General features: G+C 31.8%; 2 pseudogenes; both read right to left on the reverse strand.

The window, feature by feature from the left end:
• Positions 1 to 5,823: 5,823 nt before the first annotated feature.
• LOC106754887 lies at positions 5,824 to 8,177 on the reverse strand (annotated as a pseudogene).
• A 646-nt stretch (positions 8,178 to 8,823) lies between these two features.
• LOC106754888 overlaps positions 8,824 to 10,143 on the reverse strand; it is a 30,091-nt pseudogene continuing 28,771 nt past the window's right edge.

Here is a 10,143-nt window from a genome sequence, read left to right on the forward strand (position 1 = left end):
GTTATGTTTTGGTAGAAGAAGACGCAGAAACACACTTTCTCACCCCTTGGAGGCGGATTTTGGATGCGGAAGCTCCAATTTATCAATTGTAGGGTTATCTCTTCATACCATTCATTCTTTTCATCTAGTTTCACCATGATTATGGTGAACTAAACCCCTTTGCTGTTGAGGAAAACGATGTAATCCTATTGAAGCTCTCATGTATATTGAAATTCTTACTTTAATTCATATGCTTTCTTTTATCAATAGTTAGATTTTTTCCTCCATTATATTTGTATGCTTTGTTTAAGACATTAATCAATAGCATGACTTTTGATTCTATCTTTATGGACACGTATAGTTAGGTCTAGACTTGAGGGAATTCTCTTGGTTGCAATATTAACTAGACATAGGGATAGGAGGACTAATTGCCTTAAGCTTCTGTGTGAATTTTGTAATGTATGATTAATTGCTAGGGAGGCTAGACATAGTAAACTATTAATTAGGATTAGACTCTAACATTAAAGAATTAGAATTGAGTAGAATGTGTAATTACATGAGAGTGGATTAGGATGAAATCATAAACCCCCAACAACTGTCAATTGATCAATCTTTACATGCATGTTTATTTTCAGTCTTGCATTTAAAACCTTGGTTATCGTTTCACCAAGTCTTAAGAAATCAATTCACACGAATGTTTAGGCCTAAGAGTCCTTTGGGAAACGATACTCGGACTTACCGTTTTATTATTACTTGATACGATTCGGTACACTTGTCGGAGTCTTAACATGTGTGCATGGCATAACATTTTTGAAATGGAAAACCAAAAGCACTTTGTTTGAACTTTGAAAGTGTGGCAAAACAACAGTTTTAAGTCGATTACATTATGGGATGAATCAATTAAAACTCATCGATTTGCACAAAATCTTTTCAAGAGTGTTGTGAGGTATTTTAAGAAGAAAAGTTTGTTGAGATTGTTGACAACACAATTTCTATATCAATATACTTTTTTATGATGACAACACATTGCTTAATAACAAGTACATGTTGTTGTTGCATTACATGTTCTTATGTTGATTAAACTGTAATATCTGTTGAACATGTGTATGTGTATGTACTATGTTACATTTCTTATGTTGATTGATTGATATATTTCTGGAACATGTGTATATGCTTTAATGTGCTGTGTGCTATGCATCATTTCATATTTTTTACTGCACATATTTTAAAGCAAGAAATTACAAGCACTTTTACGAACTTATTCTTGTGCTACAAAGTTCTAGTACAGTCGACTACATTACTAATGGATTCGACTATGCTGAAACCTTTGTACAGATTTTGAGAATCAGTGTTATGTGCTATTTTGAGAAGAAAAGAATTTCAAAGTGTTTGACATTGTGATAGTCGACCTTGTGTTTTACATATTCGGTTGTATCTGCTGTTTGATTTGGACTTATGTTATGCTCTTGTACTCTAACGACTATATTTTTAAAAGTTAGTTGAGCATTGATGACTTGGTCAACTGGATTGAATGTGTTGTGTTATTTCTTGACCATAGGCTACTAAGTTGACTAAACTGTTATAACTGTATAATACAGTCGATTGAATTAGTAGCACATTTGACTGAGAATCTGATTGTTTAACAGAAATCTATACATAGACTGAACACTAGTTTGTTAAGAGACTTTTGATGATCTGACATTTTCATTTCTGTTTCAGATTTCTTGTTACTCCAAGAATTCTCCAAGAAGACGGTGGTGATCTTTTTTGAAAGAGATTCAAAGAGGAGATTCAATTGCGCATTCATTGGCTGATCAACATTTGCCCAAGAAGGTGCTTCTGTGATTGATCGTGTAGGCTTGGCATCCTGTGAAGATTGCTGGAATTTTCTGAGAGGATTGGCATCCTGTGAAGATTGTTGGAATTGGACCTATTGTGATACAGGGGGATATTTCACTTTGAGGATTGTTCAAAGTGGTGTTGCAGATTGCAGAAGAGGGGATTCTTGCTGCAAGTTTGATTGTGTTATGCAGCTATATTTTGGTTTTGGGTTAGAGGGGAGATCTATATTTTTGACGTGGAGGTCTTCTATAAATTCCTTGTTATAAAAACTGCAACCATTATAGTGCATTTGCTTCGTGGGATGGAAGGACATTGGATGTAGGCATTTTTGGTCGAACCAGTATAAAAATCTGTGTTTGCAATTCTCTATCCCTTATCTTTTACATTCCAGTCGACTTTATCCTTTACGCAGTCAACTACGTAATTCCACTGCATACATATTCTGATTGCTTGCAATTCAAGAAATTTCAAACACCAATTCACCAATTCAACCCCCCCCCCTCTTGCTAAAGTAAAGAAGTCAATCTGTTTTCCAACAAAGTTTTCAAAACTGTGCTAAGTGTTATGGCTTAATCGATTGCATGCGACTTGTATTCGACTAAGTTATTTAATGTTTTGAAAATTTGTTAAATGCTTGACACAACTGTTATAACGGTCATATTTTTAAATGTGTTGACCAAGCATTTAATGATAGTCTATTCATTAATTGTGCATTTAATTAATTATTGTAATTGCTACAAAATTTTATAACTCTTTGTTGTATTCGACTACATTAGTAGCAAAAGTCGATTAAAATGCGTCAGATATGTGTAATACTATAATTTGACGTTGATTTGAATTATGTAAGAACTTTTGTCATTCTGACACTTTCATATCATTTTAAAGAATGTTATGTGATCTTACAAAAAGAGAAAAACAGTCCAAGAGATTACTGGTTTGAATGTCTAATCAATCTGTACAATTGGGTGTGTACTGCGCGATCAGGATTTGTAATCTTTTGAAGATTGGCTTGGATACCCTACGGTGTTTGCAGGAAGAAGAACAAGTTTTTGACTTTGAGGGTGCTCAAAGGGTTAGACAACAAAAAAGGGTGTTCTTGTTGTTTGATTGCCTATATATAGATTAGAGGGTCAGAGAGGTATTTTACATTTTTGACGTGAGGTCTTCTGTAAAAACGTTGTCATAAAAACCTTGATGTTTATAGTGCATTTGCTTCCCGTGGTTGGAAGGGCACTGGATGTAGGCAGGTTGGCCAAACCAGTATAAAAATCATCTTTTGAATTTTCTGATCCCTACACTCTTCTTATTAAGTCAATTAACTGATTTGCATATTCGATTAAGTTTTCTGCTGCATTGCATATCTTTAACTTGTGATTCAAGAAAAGTGTAAAGACACCTGATTTTGTGAAAAAGATTTTAAAAGTTTATATTTTTACACTTCACCAATTCACCCCCTCCCCCCCCCCTCTTCGTGTGAGAAACCAAGCACTTCTTTTTTAACAAAAGGGACTGGAAGGATTGGTGGATTGATCCATGTGATCCATCACAACAAGAAGCAAGAAAAGGCCAAGAAATGAAGCAAGAAAACAGAAGGAAATGATTATGGCACAACGGAAGCAGAGCAGGTATTATACCTGCTCTGATACCATTTTAGGACTGGTACCCTTCAAAAAGTAATCCCTCGAGAAGCTTCTCATTCTTCGAGAGAGAGAGTTCGCGAGGAGAAATAAGGAGAGGCAAACGACAAAAAGAGAATATCGAAATGAAACAGAGAAACCCAGGTAAAAAAACGAAACTCAACTTTTACAGTGTTTTAATATGATTCTGTATGTTCTATTACAACTAGAAGGGAAAGAGGGAAACCCTATTTATAGGGTTCTTGGGAAAAAGGGAGAAAACAGAAAAATAGAAACCCTAACTAACAGATTAAACCAATTACTATGTTTAGGCAGTAATCTGACTAATTATATTAGTCCCAATAATGTTTTAACTAATTTTTAATGTAGTTGTCATTGACAGTATCAAAGTTGTATCAGTACTAAATCCGTTGCATGGTTTTGCTTTTTCAATAAAGGCCCTATAGTACATTGACAAATAAAGGAAATATATATAAGTACATTTGAAGAAAAGACTACTACTACATTTACCTTGATTAGATAATGTCATGTTTCCTAAAATTAAATGTGATTATATTTCGTGCTTTTAATGGTCAAAACTTCACATGGAAGTTGGTCAAGGTACTTGTAATACTATATCATTCATTTATTATGTATTATTATATAATTTATCAATGAGTATAACTATGTTGTAATCCAATAAAAGTATCGATAGCTTTGAATATGGCTACTATATCATACAATGGATGACAACTATTATTGAAACCAATTATGAAAGTGATTAGGATGAGATATACATCTCATTTAAACATATATCCTAATTGATTTTTATATGTAATAATTTTAACTTCAATTTATAAATTTTGTTGATGAACAACCCATGAATTCCAAAGTATTATTCTATGTTAAAAAACATAAACAAAAGTATTTTCTTTCTAGATATAAGAATTTAAAAGTTTATAGTTAAATTTAGTTTAATAATTTTAAATGTTTCAAAACTTTGTTCAAAATTTATATAGTTATTATATTTATTTGAACTGATTGATCTTTTTAACTTTTCTATAGGTTTTCAATAAAACAAAAATATAAACAGGTTATTTAAAAAAACTATATCCATTTTTAACATTTTACATTCATCAACTTTTTTATCAAACATTCATGGTAAAATATATCTCTATAATCTATACTATATATTGATATTGATAAATATAAATAATCTTTGGAGACACCAAACGGCCTGCTACTTAAAGATAATTACTCTTTGATAACTGCTTTTACATATATATATATATATATATATATATATATATATATATATATATATATATATATAAACTTCTTTTAAAATTATCTTTAGAAAATATATTTTCCATAAATTTAATATTTTTTATTTTAATAATAAATAGAAGAATTCAATTTTATATTTTTATTATCACTGGATAACAATGAACACACATTAAATGCATTTTTACTATAATATATATATATATATATATATATATATATATATATATATATATATATAAAAGATGGTTTAATAATTTTTAACACCAACATCACTATTTTTTACATATAAACAGCTTTGGACTATTCTATGAAATTTATGTAAATAAAGAGAGAGTTTGATTAATGTAGACGATAGTTTTCTTATTAGTATAGATGTAAATATGAAAAGATTTCACAGTTTAAGCTATATTGTTGTCCATTCTCGTATCACAAATACATAAGGGCACTTCACAACCTACTAAATCTATATGTCAATCGTTATATTTGATAGGTGTGCTACAGTTTGGCCTATAATTTTAATTAATCATCATTGAAATGGTCTACATACCTATCTAAAGCACTGATTAGTGTTCAATTAACATTTGCAATTATTCTCTCATTCTATTCACACAATTTATTATACCTACATTTATCTCTCTTCTTTATATCTCTCCCAAGGTGTGGTATCTTATGCATAGGGTATTCATTGATTTTGTTTTCCTTTGATCACTGCTCATGCAATACAAGATAAAACAAATTACAAACACACCAGACTTTATCAAGTTATATATATATTTTTTTTACCATGGTTTTCTTTTATGGAGTATAATAAGTAAAATCACTTTAAAACTGAAAAAGATACATCCATAATATAAAAAAAATGACAATGCAATGCTTTATAAGGCATGTAGAAGATAATAGTATACGGCCGTGTATATTAGATTGTATGAAAAACGTATACATCCATGTTATATATATATATATATATATATATATATATATATATATATATATATNATATATATATATATATATATATATATATATATATATATATATATATATATATATATATATATATATATATATATATATATATATATATATATATAAATAAATCCTACTGTTTAGGTGAGTAAAACTTGCGAGTCCGAGCATGTAGAATGGAAGCCAAAAAAGTGCCAAAGAAAGAAAGGGAACCCCATATGATGTATGTGTTCCTGTAGCATTCCATGCCCATGCATTTTCCATTTTCATTCCCTCCCTTATGATAAACCATAGCAGCCAAGTATCCAAGAAAAAGGGACCCCACAGGAACGTTGGCTACCACCACATTATGGTTCACTAAGAAATTCTTGGTTCCAAATACTTCAGTGGTCATTGACACACACAGCAATTGAAGTTATTGCACCAGTACACACTCCAATTATGGCAGTGCTAATATACAAGGCAAAGTGATTCTTGTTCAGCAGTAAGAAAAACCCCAGTAGTTGGAACCATCAATATCATCATATAACCTGATTTTGATATGGCATATCTATTTTTACTGCATATCATCATAAACAAAAATGTCAATAAAATTTTAATAGCAGGTTGATCTTCATTGGTTGGTGTTAGATACGAATAGCTAAGAAGATAAAAAAAATGAATTGTTTACCTGGAAAAATAATCTATTACACAGATGGCATGAGACGTCCAAAGAACCCAAAAAAAAGACAAAGACACCAAAGTTCCAGAGTAATCTTGGGATTCGGCTATTTGCCCCAAATTATTAAGAAACACCAACCCCAGTGTTGCACCGAACAAATATACAAAGGAGTATAACCAGAAATCTAATCTTCTCAGCAATAACTTTACTCCGACTTCTTCTCTTACACCATGAACTTCTTCTCTTACACCTACATCATATCATGAACTTCTTCACTTTCATCATTCTCTCTCACCTCATTCTTTGTTCTTTTATCATGTACATCCTCCCAAGTTAAATTATAGACATTTTGTTCTTCTGTATTTTTACGTCATGACCCCACGATCATCATGCAAAGTGGAACTAACAAAGCATGAAAAAGGACACTAGAATACCTATAAGGCTACCCAGTGGAGATAATTTGTTTGAGAAAAACTTCAAGCTGGTCATGACAGCATAAATACCAATGACAATGGTTATGGAAAACATAACATCAAATCCTATCCTATTGTGTTTGGGACCTATTACTTTAATTTCTCTAACTACAGGAGTTGTCATAAGGCTATCTAGTAGAGGCAAAACTGAGTTCAGAAGGAGAAAGACTATGGCCATTTTTTATGTCCCACAACATCAACAATGGTGCTATAAACCTTAGCACTTAACCCTTGGTAACTAGTTGTTATCCCCACAGCAACTTGGCGATCAAATGGGAAGTTCCTGATGATGATGACATAGCAGACAATGTTAATCCAACAAATGTTGTTTCCTGTTAAAACAGTAAGAAAGAAGACATGCCAATAGGAGAGAGAGGAGATATGGTTTCTGATGAAGAGATATCGTATACTGTAGCGAACTAGTCCAAGAGTTGAACCGATCATGAGCACAAGCCAAAGGGGTAAGTAGACAGAAGCCAGGCCAGATAAAAAGCCAAATACTTTGCCAGCATCTGAGGCAAAAGCAAGGTTGTTGAGCTGAAGTTGAGAAAGGGAAAGAAGGGAAAGAAGCTCCTTCGACTGTGCTAATAACAAGGAAAATTAGTGTTGGTTCCACTAATTGATTGAAACCAACACTAATTTTCCTTCTTGATCCCTTTGGCTTGTGCTCATGATCGATTCAGGACTAGTTGGCTACGGTATACAATATCTCTTCATCACAAACCATATCTCCTCTCTCTCCTTGTAAGACATGCTATATCATAAGTTTTCTCTCACTTTTCTCTCCCATGACACTACTTAAAACACCTATTTATAAAATCCATAACTATCATTCACCAATTTCCTCACACAACACCTACTAACCAACATATTATAATATTTTATACACACTCTGTTATTAGACAACATCACGTTACTCTCACAGACTCTCTCTTAGTATCACGACTTTTCTTTCACGTAATTCATAATTAATAAACAATTTAAATGTCTCACCCTTTCTTTCAAGTATATAATATTATATTATATTATACTCACACCATGATTATACATCTTTGGATAGAAATATATATATATATATATCACACCCACTTTATTTTTTGCCAACCTCATTTGTGTAAGTATTGAGGGATTGATTAATTCTATTATAGGGGTTTGTATTTATCATATCAAAGAAAGCAAGAAAGCAGGAGAAAAAGTCGCGGGCAGCAAGATTGTGAAAGTTAGGATCTATCCCAGTAAGGAGACAAACCGTTTTTGTTGTGAGTGTATGATTAGAGCTTGCTCCTTGGCTTGTCTTATGTGACCATCCATGTTTTGATGCAAATGAAACAAATCAGTTACCTGTAAAGCCATCAACAATGTTCAAGGAAAATTTAGAGCCAATACCAAAGGAAGATATACATGTTAAAACGTAACTTTCCTTTGCATAAGGTAATTGGTGCAAATTCTTATTTTGACATATCAAAGCAAATAGCTAAGCCAAGACTTGGAGAACTCCATAAATTATCCCTGTTACAAATGATTTTCTGTATTAAACATCATATAATGAAAGAGAAACTATGATGATTCTCTTCAAGTACAATCAAATTTATTCTTAAAATTCAGTTGACAAGGTAACTTATAAGTTGAACAATGACAATATGCTTATGTCATATGAAAGACAGCTTAGGCAGCTTACTGTTCCAGATTAAGCAGAGCATTCACTATGGGCTTAACTTCATGTGCATTAAATATTCAAACAAAATATAGTTTATGTACTTCTATTGTTCCACACAACCATCAGAAAACCTTTTTGCAGTTTTTAAGTTTTCCTCACACATATGACAAGTCTAATATACGAAAATTAAGACATTTAGTCAGTTTTCAAATTTAAATTGCAACTTAATTATCTAAGTGACATGTTCAGAAACATTAATTTATTCTTTCTTAGCTTTTAACTAAAATGGTTGCTAGTTAATAAAACATTAATTACCTAAGTGCAATGTTCAAAAACATTAATTCAAAGCCTTTTACTACAATCATCCCTGAGAGTGTCAAAAACAACTTGTTCCCTTAATTTTTCCTTATAGTGGAAACATCTATATACAATTACCTCAAATATGTTCTTCCATGATCTATTTACATATTCAAAAGCAGTTTCTCTGATGAGTTTGACTAAGAAATGAACCACTTTATAGGAGTTGTCTTATTTAACTTCTTTAAAAGTTGGTCTTAACTTATGCTAAACCAATTTTAGTTTCAATGTATGAGAAAACTTTAGTTTATTTTATCTTTCATCTTCTTCTCCAACCAGAATCTATCTATCTATATTCACATAGTAGAACAAGAGAAATAAACATGTAACTTGCCTTGCTAAGCGTTGGAAACCCAAGAATAGTTTCTAAGATATCTATATCTCTTTTGTTGAAAAAAGCTGGGTTTTTTTCTACGACAGAATTTGAAGGCATCCACTTGTGAGTCACCCACCAGAGCAAAAGTCTTGGAAAATATTTTGCAAGCAACATGGCACACTTGATGAGTTTCCTCCTATAATCCTTTGTTATCAGACTCTCAAGAAATGAAGGCCATTGATAGTTTACCACTGGAGCTATCATAGCTACACCTACTAGCCTGCACCAATGTTTACCTTTTGCTCAAATTAATACTCTATTTCAAACAATAAAAGGGAAAATTTTGACCAGTTTGTTTGCATTTTCTCACAAATAATAACAAAATTGACCTTTTTTCTATAGCCAAACACCATGTGCATGGAAATGTAATCTGTGATTTCTTGTATCATTTGTGAAAACAAACATGGTTTCATAAATTTATATTTTGTAGTTCAAACAACTCCAGGTAGCATATGACCCCACAGATACTCTAATCACATAAAATGTTGACCCTGTCTATAACTGATCACCCAGCTCTTCAATGTCAAGTGCTTCACTTTTCGGTGAGCGTTTGGGGTTTGGATCACTTTCTCCATACCCTACTCGGTCATATTCTAGAATATATATATCCAGTTCATCTATCAGTTCCTGTAGAATTAGTGCCATGTTTCTTAGTTCTCATATTTAATAGGCACACTGCAACTTCAAAGCTATATTATTTAATTATGAAAAATACGAATACATAACCACAAAGCTGCATATAATTTCATTAGTAATATATATAAATTGTTAGGATATTTATCCTATTTATCATGATTATATTGTGTTTAGGGTTACTCTAATTATCATGATTATATTGTGTCTAGGGTTACTCTAATTATCATGATTATATTGTGTCTAGGTTACTCTAATTATCATGATTATATTGTGTCTAGGTTACTCTAATTATC

Source organism: Vigna radiata, unplaced genomic scaffold (assembly GCF_000741045.1).
Source record: "Vigna radiata var. radiata cultivar VC1973A unplaced genomic scaffold, Vradiata_ver6 scaffold_276, whole genome shotgun sequence".
NCBI lineage: Eukaryota > Viridiplantae > Streptophyta > Magnoliopsida > Fabales > Fabaceae > Vigna > Vigna radiata.